Below are 21,299 nucleotides of genomic sequence, written 5' to 3' on the forward strand. Positions count from 1 at the left end.
ACACTTCTGAAAAAAGTATTTGCAATGACTAGATCCTATGTTTGCTAACCTTTTTAAAAAACATTTTCACTTTAGACAGAGTGTCCATCAACAACTACCAATTAACCAACACAATATACCCGAGATGTGTAAAACATCCCAAGTTCAATCCTAGATGTTATAACCTTGCTGGAAATGTTTGGAGCTTCTAATGTTTCAAATTCACTATGTTTTGCAAAATATGCAAAACTCTTTAAATCAAAATGTACACATACTACACTCAAGAGTATATAATGCAAGTATTTTCCATTGGCAAAGACAGATGGGCAGTCCTTGGCCTTAGATCTTCTACTTTATATGATTTTAGTTTTTTTACGAGAGTGTGAAGGGCCATCAATAAAAGGTAAAGTCAAAATCATTTCATTATTTTTGTCATTGATTAATTAGGAACCTAGAGTTACTGATATACTTCAATTCATCCTGTTTACCCTCTCTTCACTCTTGGTTGGCTAAAAGCTAAGTTGCTATAGCAAAAAAAAAAAAGTTCCATATATTCTGGCAATAATCTTTAGCATAAGCAAACGGTGAGCAAAAGATTCTGACAGCTGGATAGGACATTCATACTGTATAGTATCTCAGATACTCTGTCAAATATTTTTGCCAAGTATTTACTGTACAGGGAAATTTCAGCAAATACTCTGGCAAGTCATTGCAGCAAAAAGCAAATATGAAAGCAATATTCAGTTCATTAGCTTTCTCCACAATATTTCTGGTGATGACCCATGGCAGCAATGTGGGTAAACTCTGAGCTATTCTAGAGAAAGGAATTTATATGTTATAGCACACAGTTAATATATTCTAGACAGATTTTACAAGCCAATATGCATCTACTATCATCTCTCCATTCCCAATCCTCATCCCTTCACACAAACTAGTTTAGGTATTAACCTTTTCTCCCTCAGCATCATACCACAGAGACACACAATTTCTAACCTTAATGTGAGAAAATTTAATTTTTTCTCCACACAAAACTCCCTTATATTCTGCCATGTCTGAAAATATATTCAGGAAAGCAGCTGAAATTTAACTCAAGGTTTTGAATAACTCAAGCTATATTACGATTTTTCCCTAATCATTCAAGAGTCAGTACCCAAGATGTAAATTTGCTAATATAAAAGCCTAATAATTTGGTCTCATTTTGCCTAAGCATTTTACTTTATAACATGCAGCTTTTCAGAAGACAGCTTCTGTCTTGAATCACATGGTAAAGCTGTCTTTTTACTATTACCCTTGATTTTATAACTGTGTTCTTGGGAAGTCAAAATGTAGCAGGGTTTAAGCTTGGAAACTTTCTATTTAGAGGCATCACTATATTCATCCTTTTAATCTTACACCTACATTTCACTGCAAACTCTGTGAAATTCTACTGCTGAATCCATTATCTGAATTTCACTCCTGCTCAGAGGAAGACTTGACCTATCAATTTCCCTACAGAAAATCGTGAGCAGTGAGAATTATACCAGCTGTCAGTTGGTATACATCAGAGTTCTTTGTTCCTTTTTATTTTTTATTATTTTTCTTCTTTTTTGTCATGTTTGATTTTTTAGTCTGTTTGTGTTAGATGTGTGCATTATAAGTTTGTAACTTTGTAAGTTTAATATGTTGTTTTTGTACTTTGTTTTTATTATATGATGAAATAAATAAAGATTATTTTAAAAGAATTATTTGTCCCTGAAGTCATCAAGCTCTAGTGTATCGGTCCTGGATCGTAATGATTAAAAACAGCATTCTCCAAAAAAATAAAAGCTGGCTAACTCTGTGATAACACTTCTTTAAAAATAAGGAATGCACACATAAAATTATGTTTATTACTGTGGGATGAGTACTTCAAAGATCTAACAACTTTGTTGTGTTGCATTTTATGGTATTTCACTACAACTCAATACAAGAGCATATTTATTTCCTAGTTACGTTTACAACCACAGGGCAGCTTCATTGATAATACGTTCCTTCATAGCAAGTCAAGAATCCATTGATTGCAGCCTATCATTATGCGCAAATAACTCCCCATCCAAGAATCACCTTTCCAATTCACCAGACAGCTAGTGCTCTTTCAATACTCTAGCATGAAAAAGTATTTTATCCAATTCAATCTAAAAACATGCTATAATTCCTAGATGTCAGTATACAGTCAACATTCCAACAGCCTATCCCTTATCATTCATCATTGGCATGAGACTTTTCAATAAGTACTAAATCAGAAATAAGTGAAATTTTAGTACTTGTAGATTGGAATTGGGTAAAGGATTACAGGTATGCACATCCAACGGATCTTGGCCGATCAAAAGGACATATCTGTAAGATAATGAAAGTAAACCCTCTAACTAATAGTTTCAAGTCTTTTCTATGTCCATAGGAATATATTTAAGCCCCATGTCATCAGAGATGTAGGATAGGTGCAGTGACACTTGTAATAAAACAGCACTTGACACTCATCTTTTGGGGTCCTTTACAAGACCCAGATTTTTTGTGTGAAAAATGGTAGGCAAGTCAAGTATTCTATCTGGAGTGCATTTAACCAGCCCTTTTTAAAGTCTGAAACAGCATAAACACTAAGAGTGCCAAAATTCACATCCATTATGTAAAGTCAAAGCTATAACAACTATAATTTATTTGGTCAAAGTATAATAAAAATAGTACATTCAGCAGTGATTTACAAGCATGTACCAACCCCTAAACAATAGCTCCTGAGTCTCGTAATCAGGAAGGAAGAGGGAAAGGGGCTTATAATGGAGGATTCAGCAACATTCTGAGCCACTGCCAAACTGCCCTTCTTGTGAGGATGCAATCGGGATTTTTTTTTTCAGGTATTTTTTTCTCCACAGAGCCCAGCCAGATCTAGCCCATTTTTAACTCGTTTTTTCTTCTGCTGTCCCACCCCACCCCCAACATTTGGTCCAGTCCTGTTCAGTTTTCAGACAGTTATCCTGCTGAGAGAGGCAGATAAAAAGACAGCATCCTGAGGGCCTTTACATAATTTATTTCCAATATTCCACTGGATTAGAAAGAGAAAAGAATTGTTACTGCATATAAAATAAAGCCTCCTCAAGTTAGGCTGGAGTCTTGGCAATTATGTAGAAGCACTACAGTAGCAGTGGCTAGTAGGCTAGTAGGCTAGCCTACTAAACCAATCCTGTTTTTTCAGCATCAGCCAACACTGACTAGGTACCACCACTACAAATACATAGCTGCTATTAAGTTTCACAGAGAAGAACTGATGCTCATCAAAGCAAAATACCATTTTTAATTAACAGAGATCTCCATCAATAAAATGTCACTACTGAAATAGATGGTCAGCTGACAGGCTTCCCAACACCGCCAATTTGTCATCTAGAATTTTTACAGTCTCATGGGCCAAAAACCACATCTCATGATTTAATGGACCCAACTTCAGTTAGAACCTTAATCAAAAAATTCAAGTAATTACTCCAGTTAACTGAATTAGATCTTTCACACTGATATATCAATTTCAGTAACAGATCGTATTTTCTAGTACTTGCTTTTCAGTAACAGCTATTCCAGCTATAGACTAGAGTAGGAATATACTCTGAAACAGAATTTTGCAGCTGCAGAAGGAAAACAATCCTTTACCTAGCAAAGTTGCTGAGATACTAATATTTTCTAGCTATAAATAACAAACAAACAAAAGGCCAACAACCACCCTGGTAATCGCTGTATTAAAACATTTGGAGTTTCTTGCCATATTTCCCTTCAGGAGTACTCTCATGACAAACCCTCCTCCACAGGCTATAAGCAGCAGGGGAACTTTGGTCTTCAGCTGAGTTGAAGGACATGAATCTACCAGCATTCCTGCAGAAGTGGGTAGGAAAGAGCATTCCTTTCTACTAAGAAGTCACTCTGCTTGCCTCTCATTGCTCAGTCTCAGTCAGAATTGAAAAGTTAGTTAACGTATAACCTTTGCAAAAATTCAGATGGATGAAAGAAAGGCGCATCAGGTACAAACCTACAGCACAACACATAATTAGAACACCATCCTTGCTGTTTGACTGTTACAGTGCAATGGGACTCCATTAAGAATCACATTCAATATTCTGAAGTGCGATTTCAGTTGTTACTTTGCAAGTTAGTGATCACTTAATAGTAACTGGCAAAGACTTTAGAAAAAAGAAAAGATCTTTGGGGTCTATTTAACACATTACCATGATTTTTTCTGTTCAGATGTATGAATAAAACTAGTCTTTGGCACAGTACTCTGCAAAAACACTACTGAGCCAGCAGCCAAAGATGTATAACCTATCATCAAACTATCTTGCCATCTGGCACTTGGTTGGTCACTTGCAGCAAGTAGCAAGTGCTAGCAGATATAACCTCTTTACACATAACTCACTCCTGGCAAGTGGATGAGAGAAAGAAGGAACAGCCAAACTCACATCAGACGGCAATTAGCAGAAGGGCTCAGAAGGTAAAAGCAGCTTGCTATATTTGATTCTGTATAAAATTATGATTTCTGAGTAAGCTGAAGACATTACCCTGTGCTACAAACCAGCACCAGTTGAGCTACATACCATTAAAAAGACTTCTATTTAAGTGCCATGAAAAAACACTAACCACCTTCTATTTTTTAAAATCATATTCATGTAAACTATACCACTGAAAAAGGAAAAAATGCATAAGAAAATAACATAATATTTACCGATTCCATAGCTGAAAGCAGCAGTTAGCTGGACATAGATAAAATCCAACAAAAGGGTGTCCCCCAAGCAGTGCTATATTCTGAAAGACAAAAAAATAGCCCCATAAATATTTCAGAGAAAAATGCAGGCTTAAATTATAGACAACATCTTCCTTTAAATTCTATTTTCATTTCATTTTGTTTAGCTCCTCCAAAACTCCATTAATAGAAAAGGTTCAAACACACAAAATACTTGACAGGATAGTACAACTGAAATTTTGTATATGTGCAAACACACACACACACACACACATATATAATACAGAATTATGTCTGCTCTTTAGCACCAGGAAGACAGGGGTTTGGGGGTGGCACACTAGCAAGTTTACTGGCTGGGATAATTTGCAATTCACAAATTTATATAACTTGTTTACTCATCATGCTTGCTCTGAGAATTTCTTCCCCCCCAAAACAAGATAATGTAAAGAATATATGAAGGAACTAGCACATATTCCACCTCTATAGAAAAGGTATCACTTTAAAATTAAACTATTTATGGCTAGTTTTAAATACAGAAGCAGTATTCTACCAGCTAACACGTAGGAATATCTGATGTCTATATTAGCATTTTAGAACAAGCTGTGACTCATAACTGCAGAGAAGCCGGCTGCTCTTAAGTCAAAGCAGCCAAGGCAAGCCTAGGAAAGGGAGACTTGTGCATTTACCATACAACATCCATACATGCAGCATTCTCTAGTAAAATAAACCAAGCAAAAGAATGCATAGAGTGTATTCATTTTAGCAATGAAATGGGATATCTGAATAATTGTCTAACTTGATATAGTTCACCAGCTGAGGCTAATCGTATCTGGTCTTGCAAATCCCTTTGGATGGAAGCCCACCTGGGAACCTTAAGTATCTCTGGAGGAAAAGCAAGACACTCTGTACTATAACCAAGAATAAAATGTTAAGGCTGCAGAAACACACAGTGAAGTTTCTTATTAACTAAGGGTTACTGGGAAAAATAGCCTTAAATACACATCTGAAAACCACATCTAACATCACAGAAACACTGGGAGAATAAATGAGAGTTATAAGCATACTGAACCATGTTGGCTGCATAAACAGGGCACTATTTATTTGAGGGAGAAAGTTCATACCTTGCTGTCAAACCAGATATGAAGTTGAAGTTTATTTACAGTCCAAGACCAATAATTAAAAATATATCAAATACAGTAGACAAAACACATACATATATTTAAAAAAAAAAAACAAGCCTGAAACAATTACAACAGTAATATGAACAGGTAATCAAACAGCTTCTATAAGCTACTGATCATTTGTTCATGTCATAAAACTCTTGGTATTTACAAATACAAACTTGAAATTTTAAAGTGTTTTTCTTGTTTTAAAGTATGCTTGTTATTCATTTTATTTGCAACCCTCTCAATAGTCAGAACATTTTTAAAATGTAAACTGCTGGGGGGGGGCAAATAGTTTGTAGGAATGCCCAGTAGGTCCTGTATGATTGCTTGATTCAAATAACATCATAAATGCAAATGTAACAGTAAAAAAATCTCTACTGTGGGGTCCTTGGTGCTCTCTGAGCCTCGCTGTTTTCTTGCAGACATTTCATTGCCAGACTAGGCAACATCTTGAACAACGAGGCTCAGAGAGCACCAAGGACCCCACAGTTCAACCCTGAGCTATAAATATTTTCAATTGGTAATCTCTGAATTTGAAAAAATGAACCATTGGGGTACCAGGCAAAACAAACCAACCCAGGAGAGCAGCAGAAGAACAATTACAGAAGATTCCACTTCAGTGCATTCTCCAGAAAATAAAAAACCACACCAGCAGCCACCAAAACAATGTTACCAATAATGCCAAGCCATCTAAATGGGAACATATGAGAAAGAGGGATACATTTAAGGGACAGGTGGTGGATGATCTTTCAAGGCACAGGGTAAAGTAAGGAACAGATGGAGAGGGAATGCTGAAATAAAAAGCAAAGAGCCTGATTGTTGTTTTTTAAGTGCTCTCCTGAAAAGAAAAATGCCTTTCTAATATTACCACTTCTATTTCAGTGAGCTGCCACAGGGATCTTTTGCAATTCTAAACAGAAAGAGGCTGCATGTGATACAGAAATGAAACGAAGCAAGTAAAGTGATACATTTCATTGACTCTATTTGTACAGGCAGCATGGTGTCGACTTCACAGAACTTTTGGGATGGCAAAAGTAACCTTCATCCTTGTCCACCATATTTACATCTGAGTTTACTTACTTCCTTCAAAAAGTTCACAGGATTTTTATTTTTATTTTCCTAATAATGATCTTTTAAAGCAACTTAACATATTCTAAAACAAGGTAAAGAGCTGTATACTTGAGGTGGGATGCAACCCCAGACCCAGGTACCGGTTCGACATTTTAATCGCACCACCAAAACATCCCTTCCGGTATCTCCAGTAGGGCAATTTAAGATTTCAGTTAAGAATTTGATTACCATAAAAATTCAGAACTTCAGCCCATAATTTAATACCCATTTTAAAGAAAAGAGTAGAAAAGAGTATCCAGACAAATTAACTGCATTAACTACTCTGTTGTAACTGCTCACTGAAGTTTGTACGTGGGGTCTTCCTGTCCCACATACAAGAAAAAAATTGCCCATACGCGGAACTGCATATTGCTGCTTTTGTTAGGAATGATTTGTTTTGCTTTGTTTTCACATGCAAACAGGATTTCGGCAAACGGAAGATGCTGGAAAATTCCAGCGACCCTACTATACATCCTGAAATGGGGAAAAAAATACTCTAAGCAAGACTAGGTTGGGATCCAACAGAAAGTTATAAACTTAAGCGCATCAGAATTTTAACTGCAAGATCCTACATATTTTATAAAATTTTAATCTAGCTTTTATGTAACCTTTAAGTAAAAAGCAAGATAACTGAATTGGTTATAATTGTAACTAAACCCTATTCTCAAAGTACTTGTGACCCTCTGCTTCTTCCTTCCCACTCCCTCTACATCTTCCCCGCCATCCAATATCATTAACCAATTTACTTATGGTAGAAAGATGCAAGCTGAAACAGTGAGTGGCACACTAACAGCAATACTATTTAACGAGAAATACAACACAAAGCAATGGCCTGTTTACAAAGGACAACACTGCTATTAAAATATACTCCCATATTCCTGATAAAAGAAAACACCTGCTATTTCCAGGAAACCTACAGAATAATTAATGGGCTTGAAATCTACTAATTTGCACTGAACATGATACAGAATTAACTACCATTTGTTCACACTCATGTTACAAGTCCAAAATGGTGTAGATTCCTCTTTAGGTGTTAACAGTACTCACTCACTTCAGGGTACATCACAAGGTTCTCTGCTTCTTCACCACCCACTGAAGATAAAAATTGTCTCTCAGCTAGCAGGAATTGTAAGTTTTAACAAAAGGAATGATTGACTGGGAACATGCAATGGTCTGATGATTATTTCAACAGACGATCTCTTCCTCCAAAGAGAGCTTAAGAAATTAATGATTCTAAAATACAGAAACACTCTATATAAAGCTTCACAAGGTTGGTTATATAGAGGGGGTACCAAAATCAAGCCCCATAGGCCAATCACAATGTTTTATTAATTTTTTCAGAGAAAATGTTAAGGTACTCAGAAATGTTCAAAGGTCATACACCAAATAAGTAAGGAAGAATTTAGAAGAAAACAACAACCAATTCTAATATTTAATGTAATTTATATAATGAATTGTCTATGGGGCCTGACTCTTGGTACATCCTGTTTAATTTCTCGCACTCTCAAAAAATGAGTGATACCAAAGCAGAAAGGATGCAATATGAATCTTAAATAGCCATTAAACCATTTAAATGAACAAATACTCTTCTCTCTGTAGTAGCCAGCCAGAATCCTCCCAGAGCCCCATGTACTCTCTCAAATACGTCAGAACTGTCTATATGCTGGGGTTTTGGTTTAAAAAACTAAAACAACCATGTATTGTTAAATGAGTTGTATGAAAGGATGAAAAAGATACAATTTAAAAAGCAATCAGATCACTTCCAAAATATTCCTCAACTGTGATTTAATATTAAATTAATACATAAGCTCACTCAAATGTTGGCTTTCTTATTTTTGTTTATCCGTCAGTCGAACAATTATGACAATTGCTGATTTACGCTGGCGGCTGCTTCGAAACCAGAAAAAGAATATGCAGCTGGAAACTATGAAGTTAAGAAAGCCAAATGTTTTTACCATTTAGATAATATGCAGAAAGCAAAGGACTATGGGAAAGTTTGCCCACAGCCATGGTAGTTTACGCCCTGCTCTTGTGATGAATGGGCCACAGTACTCTCAGGCCCCACTGCTGCCATTATGCGCCCAACAAGGCACTCCCACGCATAGGAAGAAAGCTCTCAGAAACTCTCCAGTGCAGTATATTAGCTGTATTCAAGGAGAATGCCAAGGTTTGCATGCACAGAAGCATTTGGCAATATATAAGGAACTTGCTTAATTCAAGCCAATCTCTCTTCTGTCAGCTATTTTTAGGCTGGAAAAGAAACAGAGGACTTTGAACATTCCCACAAGAATGTGATTCTCTAGAGACATCTTACCATCAAGAGGAAAGCATTTAGAACAATGGGGGGAGGTGTCAGGGGTGTCAGGCAATGGGTACCTTCAGTGAGTCCCATCATGTCTTCCCTTAGATATCATTTCCTTACAAAAATGGAAATGACCCTCAGAATTAAGGATGACAACAAGTTCCCCTGATTCTTGTTTTGGTTTAAGGTATATCACTATTTTCATTTTTATGAAATGCCCTCACCATTTTTCTTTTCTTATACTTGTTGCTTTATGAAAAGCTATGCAAAAGCTCTCTGAAAAATGACTTACCCATTAAAACAAGTCTAGGGTCAAGTAGGTTGTGTGTCCAAATTCAGGAGGAAATGGGAACTGTGTTATTTTTATGTAGATATTATTTTCTGTAAAGTGTACAACATTTACAGTTTTGAAGAACTATTCAAACGGTTTTTACTCATCTTAGGTCACATCTAAACTTAAATCAGTTTGTGCCAAGGACAACCAATGTTAAGGCTCCCAAGCTGAGATATTTGGGCAGCCCACAGCTTCATGAAAAATAATTCCTGCTTCCTGAAAATGTTTCCAGACTATGTTACAGTGATGTGCTTATGTTGTTTTTAATAACACATTGTCTTGTTTTGCTATATCATGTTTTCCATAATCCTATGAATCAAGGACAAGAGTTACTACAGATCTTAATTTTTCAGATAGCTAAAGGCTCAAGCCAGACAGAGGACACATCCCTAAATAATCCATGGAAGTATCTAGTTAAATCACACAAACAAAATATGGACATCCAGAATATGAAATTGTCCACTTGATGTTTTTCAAAGTAGTCCAAGTTGCAAGACTATTTCCATGCCCATGTTTTAGTAACTGTGCACTTTAGGCCATAGTGTGCCTGTCTATGCTAACGAATAGAAATAAGGCCAGTTCTGTCAGTCCATGAGAACATGAAGTTTATGTTTTGACTTATTTTACATAAGAGCTCTACCACTTTAAAAGAAACTTAATTTTAACATTTTTTCCTACAGAGAAGTAAATAAAGTCACATGAAATAAGCAGAAATTCATTTCCCTTTAGCATAAATATTCCTTAATATATGGCACTACTTTTAAATAAAGAACAAAAAGGTCAAGCTTTTAAGGACAAGACAGACAATATGACAGAGCACAAACCATGTGTTGCTTTATAATGTATTTTAAAATATATTTCTTCTTTAGGCTCACAAAAATGAACCTCTGCATTTCAAAATATTAAAATCTTCCAAAAGAACTCCATAACACAGAAGTAAAATATCTCTAATAAAATCGCTCAGCTACGTAAATCTAAAATACAAGATTTCAAGCCCACTCAACAGATGCTGTGGAAATTTTAAGAACCCACTGAGGAATCCAATTCTCGTAACCAAAAGAACTACTCGTAAAATATATTTACATTACATTCTGAAAGATGCTGGAAGACCTGCAATCATGCTACAATATGTGAAGAACATCTCCAAACAGGCAAAATTCCATGGCCAAAAAACTGCAACATGACTAACACATCTTCATTAAAAAGGCAATATAACCTAGCACTTGTTAGCAATCACCGCTACGTTGGACTGAGTTTCCATAACAACAGGAGAGAAAAATATATAAAGCAAAATACAGTCAAGCAAAAATTATACCCCATAACAATACATGCACAACACAGGAACATGAGCAGTATGCCTGATAAAATGCTTCATCATACATTTCACAAATTGACAAAAATAAGAAGTAACTACCACAATCATTTTTGAGGTGTATTCTTCATAACTAGTTTTTCCCATTACATACAAACAGCCTTAGAACAATAATAGCTTAAGAACAAACTGCTAGAGTTAGGTTTTAAGCACTAATGTAAAAGGTACACTGTTTAAATATACCAAAGCTGTGATTTCCCTATCAAAGACAAGGAGATAGTGAATGTGCTTTCCAAAACAACATACGGTACAGAACTACGTATGAAGATGATTTGAATTCTGAAATTCTTTGGGCTGGAAAACATTTTCATTGCTCAAGGACTTACAGGTTAAATGGCTACTCCTTACACAAAGGAGTTGAAAAACCTTCAAGCAGAGTATTTCACACAGAAGAGTGAAAAATTTCTGACATACACCCTGATAATTATCTGAAAGTTATGCCAAGGTCACAATATCCATTGATTCTTTAGTTCAGATCAGCAACTAACAGATGTGAGTGTAACCATCTGAAAGGGTTTATTTTGAGATTTTTAATCTTACTTTTAAGACCTGAAATAGATTCCTAAACAACTCATCAGAAACTGAACCAAATAAAAGGATTTGTTAAAAGTGAATAAAACAGAACAGACTGATTCAGGACCATTAAAATAAAGTTCAAATGCCACAGTCAAAGGGCCTCCATCAGGTGTTGGAACGATAAAGTCAAGTCCATGCCAGGCTCACTCAGGATTGCAATTAGACAATAAATCACCACCATTAAAAAAATATTTTTATGCACCGATTACTATCTACAGAGGGGCCAAAATAGGGTCCTAGAAAGGATCCCCAGGCAAATTGTATGGTAGAAAAGAGGATATGACTATTAACCAAAAATCATTATACCTGTTTTAAAGCTGCAGGGAAATGTTCACATTACCATTCCTGCTCCATAATATAGCTGCATCTGTTGAAGGTTCCAGTTTTCAAAGGCAATCCAATGAACACCAATCACAGCAGCCTAATCCATATGTTACCAGGAAATGGACCTCCATTTTATCTGGACTGAGTTTAGATCAAACTACCATCTCAGATATTGCTTCTACAATTCCACAATCAAAATGGGCACAGATACCTATGCCATATAATCTTGACCGTTGACAGATTTCTTAAATGTAGATCAGGATTTGCCACAATTAATTGAAGACTTTATAAAGCTGAGAATTTTCACTCTGAAAATCAAACTTTATATAATAAGGTGGGTTATTGTTTGCTCCACTAGATTTTACCCTGCAAAGTCAGCTTTAGCAATCTAAAATATAATGCTGGTCAGAAAGCATTTACATGTCCTCTTATAAGCTGTATTGCAAACTTTAACAGGCATGACTCATGAACAAAGAAAGCACATGTTTTCAAAGCTGCTAAATACACCGCAGAAGGATGATATGATATTGCTAGGACTGGGGCTCTGCAGGCATTTCCTTCTGCATAAACTTACTATGCGTGACGAAATACAAAGACTTTGTTTCCATCTCATAAAGACAGTTCAGAAACAGTATTTTAAAACCACTCTGTTTTTCTTCAAAAAACAAATAGAGCCCCTTAGTGATTTAAATTGGCACAGAGTCAGATTATGGTCATAGAGTATTCCTTTTTAAAGGGTGCTGAACTGACTATTGTACACAAAACTCAATTCCCTTAACAATATTATCATATGATGGAGAACTTTACTGCAGGTGGCAGGACCCCTATCTCCACTGCCAAGACTGAATTCAGGCCCTGTTCCCAGACAGTACAAACATGACTCATTGAGGGCAGTAAAACTGCCCTTTCACATTTGACTGATGAGGCTTCTAGGAGAAGAAAATTCCTGGGATGCAGCGTAGATCTTTGCTACTCAGAGACAGATAATTGCTGCAATTACAGCAGATCTATTGGGTCAGACTTCCTGATGCTGAACACAGCGATCTGATCTTGTACTAAGCCACAGCAGAAACTCAAGCATAATAAACTAAGCAGTAATTATGGCACTGTTACCTGCCTTAAAAGTAAGGTAAAATTTCCCTCAAACTCAACTCTTGTTGACTATATGGGCATATCCATACTGTTTTCTTGTAACAACACAAAAGTGGCTGATGCTTTTTAAGGAAGTACTTTATTGCATATGAATGTTTACAATACTGATTTCTGGAACACTCAAATCAATCAAAAAGATCTTATCTGAAATCAATGCTCTAATGTGTCAGCTAAAAATAACTGATGCAAATCCATTTACAAACTTTGGACTTTCCTTTTCAGTGGCTGGATTACTAAGGCTTCAGCGCGAACGCCAGAAAGTAATAATGCAAACTAATGGCAACACTTTTATCTAGGATCTCCTGAGGACATGTTGAAAATACAATAAAAGCCTCCAGTACAATAAAAGTCCACGTCCCAAAGGAGGAGGAGGGGCAAGAGATTATATATGGTTTGTATTAAGCATCTGAAATTAGAATTCGTTTGCTTATTTCCAGTACAGTTTGTTTCAAGAAGCAGATTAAAATTAAGAATCTACAAGTCACTTTTATTATAAAAAAAGAGTCACTAAATCTTCTCTAGGAAGATTAGAATGCAGCACATAGATTAATCCAGTTGATCTTCAGTTCAATCCTTTTAGCTAATTTTACCTAAGAGAGGAGGACTGAATTGTAATGACTTAGATCTTCATGGCTGAATATTGAATTTAGGTCTCCCCAGTTGTCCTATCAAAGCGGCAGACAGCTTCTGCCTTTGAGGATCAACCAACAACAGTGAAGGAAGAAGCAGTCAGGAAACACGTCACAGACCAGCCCTTGGTAGAGCAGCAATGAAGGTCTTGTAAAAGATACTCAGATGCTGTGATGTGCCTATAACTAGACAGGTATAGATCAGAATGGTACAAGCCATGGTATTCCCTGTGACACTCTATGGAAGCAAAAGTTGGACTTTCAAGAAGCAGGATAGGGAAGAGTATTGATGCTTTTGAACTTTGGTGTTGGAGAAGAATCCTGAGAATACCGTGGACAGCCAAGAAAACAAATAAATGGATCATTGAACAAATCAACCTAAAGTTCTCATTCAAGGCACAAATGACCAGGCTCAAATTATCTACTTCAGGACACATTATGCAAAGACCTAGCTCTCTGGAGAAGGCTCTAATGCTGGGAAAGGTGGAAGGAAGGAGAAGAAGAGGATGACCAGCAGCAAGGTGAATGGACTCAGTCACAGTGGCTATGGGTGCAACCCTGGAAAATCTGAAGGATGTTATGGACCGATCCTCCTAGAGAAAAACCTATCTACATGGTTACTAAGAGTCAACAACAACTTGATGGCACACAGTCAATCAATCAGTTGTCCTATCAGTCTGTCTCTGGAACAAACCCCTGAATACCCAATTCCAATATCAGGATTGTAAGAATTCCTGAATATGATTGCTTTCTATGTCACAGCCAAAGGAACAGCAGTCATTAATTAGACACCATTTCCAGTTACACTTCCAGAGTATACAAAACAACTAATGTCAGAAAACATATCTAAAGCTTGCCTAAAAACATTTGCAAATATAAAACATGATTAATTGTATTGTTTAAAACATACAAAGCAACAGTGACTACAGATATGTAAAAGGCAACCTTGGACACCAGTCTACTGAAAATGTGAACAATACGACTTACAAGGAAATAAACCAATACTGGTTTTCAGCAAGCAATATGTTAACTGGGAAAAGCACTCCAAAATCTAAAGGCAAGTGACCTTTTTTAGGACTAAATATAATAACACAATAGGGTTGCCATGGATTTGTATTTTTAACTGTGAACCAGAATGGTAGAATCTACTTTTATAAAACAGACAAAAAAAAAAAGCCACGTTCTAGACAAGAATGCTATTAAGAATTACCAGTCCTGATAGCTGTATGATGTTCTCTCTCTCAGAATCAAAAACAATCTTCCCCTGAACATCAGTTGCCAGGGGATATAAGCAGGATAGTCCAATTGCCTCCTAGTCCTACATGCAGCCTTATTAGAGGCGTTTGCTTGGCTCCTTGGCGAGTAACATGCAGGCCTTCACTTGAGTCCTGGAGGGTTCTTATGTATTTATAGCTCTTGATTTGAGTGAAAGATGCAACAAATGCTTTCATTATTTCCACACTAGTTCCCCCACTCCCTGCTACCATTTTCCTGTAATAAATCTGCATTTCTGCTTAAACTATTTCACGTAAGTAGAACACAATCCTACATGGGTGTTCTCATTTTATAAACTACACATAGAGGTGTAGTTTATGCTACAAAACTACACTTTGACATAGAAAAATCCTCAGCCCTGACCATTTAAAAATTGCACAATATGGTTCACACATCATTCTACGCCAAAATGTAAATTAACCGTTTCATGAGCAAAGCCAATTATGATTTAGTAAATGACCTAAAGGTAAACAAAAATGTCTTGACATAGGGTGAAGACTCAATCATTCACAACTAGTGTTGATGCCTCTTCAGTCAACCATCTAGAATAGCCTTTGGAATAACTTCCATTACTCCACATCCGCAGCATGCCTAATGACTGGGGACTAGGTTTCAACAGCTGCATGCGTGCCTTCCCAAATGCTAAAATTCCATTTCCTAGTCACAGACCAATGAAAGGCAGCCATACTCCTAGTGGGCTATGGTAATGAACTAGCCACTACGCTTCACAGGAAATTCCCTTTCTGTACTACTTAGATATGCAAGCCTAAGGTAACAGCTTCCTGCAAACAGTACCATTATACTCACCAGATTTTAAAGTAATACATACAAATATTACTACTGTGTTTTCCAATCATAAGGAAAGTCCAAGGTTGCTATTCTCACTTATACACTTAAAACCCATTTGTTTATAATACTTCTCTTCTCCAGCAAAATCTTTAAAAACAGGATCATCTATAATAAAAATATGACGCCAACGTATAACCCTTAGAAATAAAAGTCTTACAGAGGAGTTCAGACAGTGTTCGATAGGTTTATAAAATCCTGTGTTATTGAGCAATTAAGGATATCTGCCCTTAAAAACAGATGCTTTGTGCCAAAGATCATTCTGCTATCACAAACAGAATCTTCTTCTCAACTTTTTTTTTTTAAAGAAGCAAAGAGTCTGCCCACAGACTCGTTGAGGACAAATAATTCAGAACAAAAATGCCAAGGGCAGTGCAACAAACCAATGGCAGATGGCAGGGGCAATGCTGACAAGAATGTGGATGCTCACTGTTCTCTGTAAAAACAATGGAGAACTTGACCAGAGGAGGAGGAGGGGTAAAATGCCAGGCCTCTCTCAGGTCATGTTCCCCACCAGCAAAAACAGTGGCACATTTTTAAGAGCTATAAGGAAGTACCTGCTGAATTCCCATACGTGTCAATTTTTTATCCAGACTGTGCCAAACAGAACAGTCTTATATAATGAGCTAAAAAAGCAGCTTGTTAGAAAAAGGACAGATTTAAGCACTGCTTAGAATCTATATAACAACTTTCTAAGAAATTGCAAGATTTGTCAAAGAGGTTTAAATATAGTTTCTTCAATATTTAACACATGAAGTATGATTATAACAACAAAGGGAAAATGAGAAATTAGATTAGCAACATTCTCAAAAGAAAGTAGATCATCTCCAGTTATATTTCACAATAAAGCAACTTTAATAAAATTCAGGCATTCATATAAGATACACTGTGTAATTCTTTTAGTTTTATAACAGTCATTACGTTTGCTGAACCAAAGGTCAGAGTAAAAACTTCAAGAAAAAAAACATACCTTGAAGAAACAATGCCATAGTACTATAAAAGAAGATTAGAAAATTAGGTCAGGCCTCACAATTAAGGTTCAGCATTCTCTCTTAAATCCAACCAACATATTAACCAAGTTTACAGATTTCTAGAACCACAGCAAAAAAAGAGAAGAGACTTGCAAACTAGCTACTGGAAACCTTTCCCCTCCTCTGGTAAACTATTTTTATCTCTTGGTTACCTAACCGCTGGAAAAATCCTCCCAAATGAAATAACCACCAACCATACACAGACCACTTGCACTGTTGGTAACCAGAGAACCACTAATACTTGCAACATTTTTCTTTTCTCTTGGAATTCCTCTTAAGAAAATGGCTATATTGACAACAAAGAAAGCAACTCTTATTAAAGAAAAACTCATGGATCCCTCTTACTTGAGTTCTCCATAGGGCAGTGCTTCTCAACTTTGGCAACTTTAAGATCATGTGGATTTCAACTCCCAGAATTCCCCAGCTAGACCATACAGAAGCTTCTTAGCACACAAGCGGAAGCTTTATAACCACTCACACAGGAACCTCGCCATGTTCTAATGAGTCAACTACTCTGGGACTACCTCAGCTAGTCAACTGCACTAGCACAGCGCTTGATCCACCAGCCTTTTATTTAGTTCCCTCTCAGGTAGCCAACTGTTAAGCACCAACTTCTGTGAACTGCCCCTTTGAGGTGTTAGACACTGGGCACCCCCAACCCCCACCCCTCTTAAAAGAGAGGCATTTACCAAGTGCTTTTGAGACAAAGCCATGTTTTTCATACCTCTTTCATATCTAGGTTGAAAACTAACTACAGGACAGCTGTCAGACTTGTCGTATGGGCTTCTAGTAACAAATTGTGATATACACATCAGAATAAAGGTTATCAACAATCATTTGATATTAAAATACTATAACATACCTCCCTGACAGATCCTAATAATTTTAAAATGCCATTTAAAATGTGGTTTTAAGTCTATTCTTGGCAATAAAGTATTGCCTTTAATATGATTTGATAGCAATCTCCAAATCAAGATTAAATGTTTTGATTCAAATGTAAGTAAATCTAGCTACGTACGTGTGTTTTAAATAGGCTCCACTTTATTATTAAACTGCTGCTGCAATATACCCAAATTTCTTAGGCATTTTCCCAAAAATGCTACTATAGTATTGGTGATACAGCAGAAGGTTATTTAGCAAAACTGCATGTCAAGCAGCAAGATTAAAGAATATCATTAAGACTTCTTTTTAATAGAACCACACCAAGAAAATCTATTCCATTAAAAATAATGAATATAGCAAACCAATTAAAAGACATATACATGGATTTAAAAAAAAACAGTAGCAGCAGCAACAATACTGCAGACATCAAGTTTAAATCAAAGGACAATGCAGTTTTTTATTCCACTCCCTGTTCCATAGCCATAAATATTCTGAACATATTTGTTCCTGTGTTTGGTTCTTAACATACAAAATTGCCTTTTTGACAGTTTATCTCACTGTTTCCTAAACATACCTTTACCTACAGTACTACACATGCAAAAATTGTATTTTAATTGTATGTTTACAAACTCTGTAAGAAAAAGGCTTGTAGTAATAAATTAAGCAAAGCTATATGGAACCTCAACATATTTACTACCTATTTTATAAAATTCAAGTGGTTACATAGATGTAGTTTACTTAAAGAGACCAGACTGATGACACAGTATGATTAGCATTGCTTGACCAACACTAAAGAGACAATCCTTTCCTGGCAAACAGAAGCCTACTAGAACAATCAAAGGAGAATCTTCCAAAGCATCACTGGACATTTTATTTTATGAAGGGCAAACTAGAAATATTAAATATTTCAAGATTAAGTTCTTAACAGTAATTTCTACAGAAAGTTGTGATTTGTGATTTCTTGAAATACTTCCCCAGAAAAAAATGCTTAAATTCAGATTTCAATACCAAGAATAGAATTAACCCAGAATATATACATTATCTTAATGCCACTTGGTGCATCCACTGTGCCATGTTGTTAGAGCTACCCAGTAAGTGTAATAATACTGTCCAACCAAGTCTCTCTTCATCTCTGTCCTAGACTTAACAATATTAGCTCATCTTCCCTTTGAGCAAGGTAAACTGATATAAAATTTACTGGAGAAATATCTCATGTACACAGCTTACCCTTTATTGTTTTTTCTCCTTGGTACCTAAACCAAGGGTTAAACCACATAATGTGAAGCTCCACGGCTATGTACCAAGTAATTATTTTAACATCTACATTTAGACGAGAAGCACAGCCCAATAAGCAGCTCTATGCCATCACTATCATGCCATGGTGTCCCTGATTGTATGCTCTCATTTAAGCCTTTAATGATCCATTCCAGATAATGTCCAACAACTAAAAATGCTTTTAGGAAACACTTAATGTCCCTTTGCCATGAGAACTGAACTATGCATGCAACTATGCGTAATATCTGAGCACAACCTCACAAGCAGCAGCCACAATAACACTGTTCTAATATTGCGCCTAATGCTCAAGGTTCAAAAGACAGGGCAGTCCCCAAGCCTAGCCTCTGAGCTGCGGCCCTGTTCAACCAGTTTAGCCAGTTAACTCTTCAAGGACAGAAAGCAGAATAAGTATTTACATGAGCAGTAAATACTGGGCTGCCTGTGTGACTACCTCTATTCCATAGAGAATTCTAGCCTAAAATACTCTCTGTTCCCCAGGGACCTATCTGGAATTTCTGTGCCCTTGCATAAAGCAGCGCCCTATCCCTCTTCTCATTCTGACTACAAATCAGTCCTTTAGGCCTCCCACAAATACCCACTGTAATCACAGATTGTAAAGAATTTCTCTACTTTGTCAAAGAAAGAATCTTACTTTTCAACTACTTTCACCACTATCAGCATCTCTAATTAACCTATTTTAAGAATTCCCTTTCAGCATGAAACTGGGGGTCTTTATTACTCAGACTTAAGCCCTCTACTTCAGTCAAATTAAGTTTTACTATGAACACTTAAACTCCATTCAAAAATTAGGATCACTTGAATTTCACCAGGAAGCAGAATAATTGACTACACTAGGGCCATAGAAAAACACATCAAAAACTCTGAGGGAAAGGGGAAGAGGTGAAAACCCCAAGATGCAAGCTCCCACTTTCCATAGAGCAGAATTACTTCTAGGAACAATACCTAATACACTTTCAAGCACAAATGTGAAAATCTGGTTTGCTGATCGTTATTCTCCTCTTTGCCTGCCTGGCTAGGCTATTCTGTCCATATTCAGTTTCTAGAACAATCCCCAGAGATGCATTTGGCTTTAAAAGACAGTGACTGATCTGCTCCCTCTATGGCCATGTTCCTGGTGACAAGGGAGATCTGTGTACAAAATAGGAAAGGAGGGGGAGGGAACAGTAGTTCCTTCCTGCAACTATCAAAACAGAGCATCGATTTTGTGAGTGAAGTAGAAGCAGATCCAAACACACCAGCCCTTGTGCCTCAATGAAGGGCTGATTTTCAATCCACACGCACACATCCTTCGCAGGACAGCTGCTTTCTCTGGGAAAAGGGCAGAGGGCATTAGAGGGCTCAGTTCCTCAAGGCTTGGGGGGGTGATTTGCCTTTCTAAACATGTAATCAATCCTCTTAAGAGACTAGGTGGGTGGGAGGTTTTAAATTCTGTTTGAAGACATACAGCTGCTTTTTATTTCTTGTTTTAGGAGGGCAGCCCAAGGAAGAGGCTAAGCAATTTAGAGATTAAACAAGAAAATAAATGCAGCTCAGCCCGCCTTGCTGGCGGAGGACTGCTTCTCTCCACACGCAGAGCAAGGCTGGCTGAGAGATGATGAAATATTAAATGGAGATTAGCAGAACAGAGTCATTTTCACTGCATCAACTCCGGCAAACGCAATCCCTCCCCGTGCTGCGAGGCAGACCTTGTTCTTTCACCTCGGCGGCGCTTCGGCTGTGGGCACACAGGCCCCGAGCATCGCTACCCTTCATTTAACCTGCGCCACCTACCTCTGCCCGACACACCGGGAGCCTATTTCCGCAGCCGGCTGGAAGTGGCTCGCGCCCCTTAGGCTCCTTCCCGGTCCTGCTGCCCCTCGTCTCCCTCGCCGGGGCTCCCCCACCCCTCGCCCCCTTACTCCAGAGGCAGACCCCTGGCCGCCCCCTGGGCATCCGCGCCGCCTTCCTTTTCGGCAGGCTGGAAACCCCCAGCAGCTGCCTCTTTATGGCTCCCCGGGCATGCCTGGCCGGGGCGCGCCTCCCGACCCAGGACGAGTCTCCGCGTTCCCCCGGTAGCCCTCGGCTTACCACCGCCGCCAGCCGACGACCCGAAGTGCGGGGCAGCCCCGGCGGAGCGGGGCGGAGGGGCCTCCGGGAAATCGGGCCGGCGAGGGGAGACCTCGGGCTCGCGCTCAGCATCCCCGCGCCGCCCGGCGCAGGGGAGCCCTCAACCTCCGCCCGCGGCCCTCCCCCCGGAGGGGAGAGGGGAGCGCTGTCACTCGGCCGCGCGACCCCTCCCCCGCGGCGGAGGCCG

The 21,299-nt window shown here is 37.9% G+C and overlaps 1 protein-coding gene across 1 annotated transcript in view; it reads right to left on the reverse strand.

Annotated features, from left to right (window-relative positions):
* ANKRD11 (ankyrin repeat domain containing 11) overlaps positions 1 to 21,299 on the reverse strand; it is a 139,487-nt gene that overhangs the window by 117,703 nt on the left and 485 nt on the right. Inside the window, exon 2 of the mRNA XM_063313112.1 lies at positions 4,694 to 4,773. The gene's annotated coding sequence lies outside the window, so the exon portion shown is untranslated. The remainder of the gene's footprint in view (positions 1 to 4,693; positions 4,774 to 21,299) is intronic.

Source organism: Candoia aspera, chromosome 11 (genome assembly GCF_035149785.1).
Source record: "Candoia aspera isolate rCanAsp1 chromosome 11, rCanAsp1.hap2, whole genome shotgun sequence".
NCBI lineage: Eukaryota > Metazoa > Chordata > Lepidosauria > Squamata > Boidae > Candoia > Candoia aspera.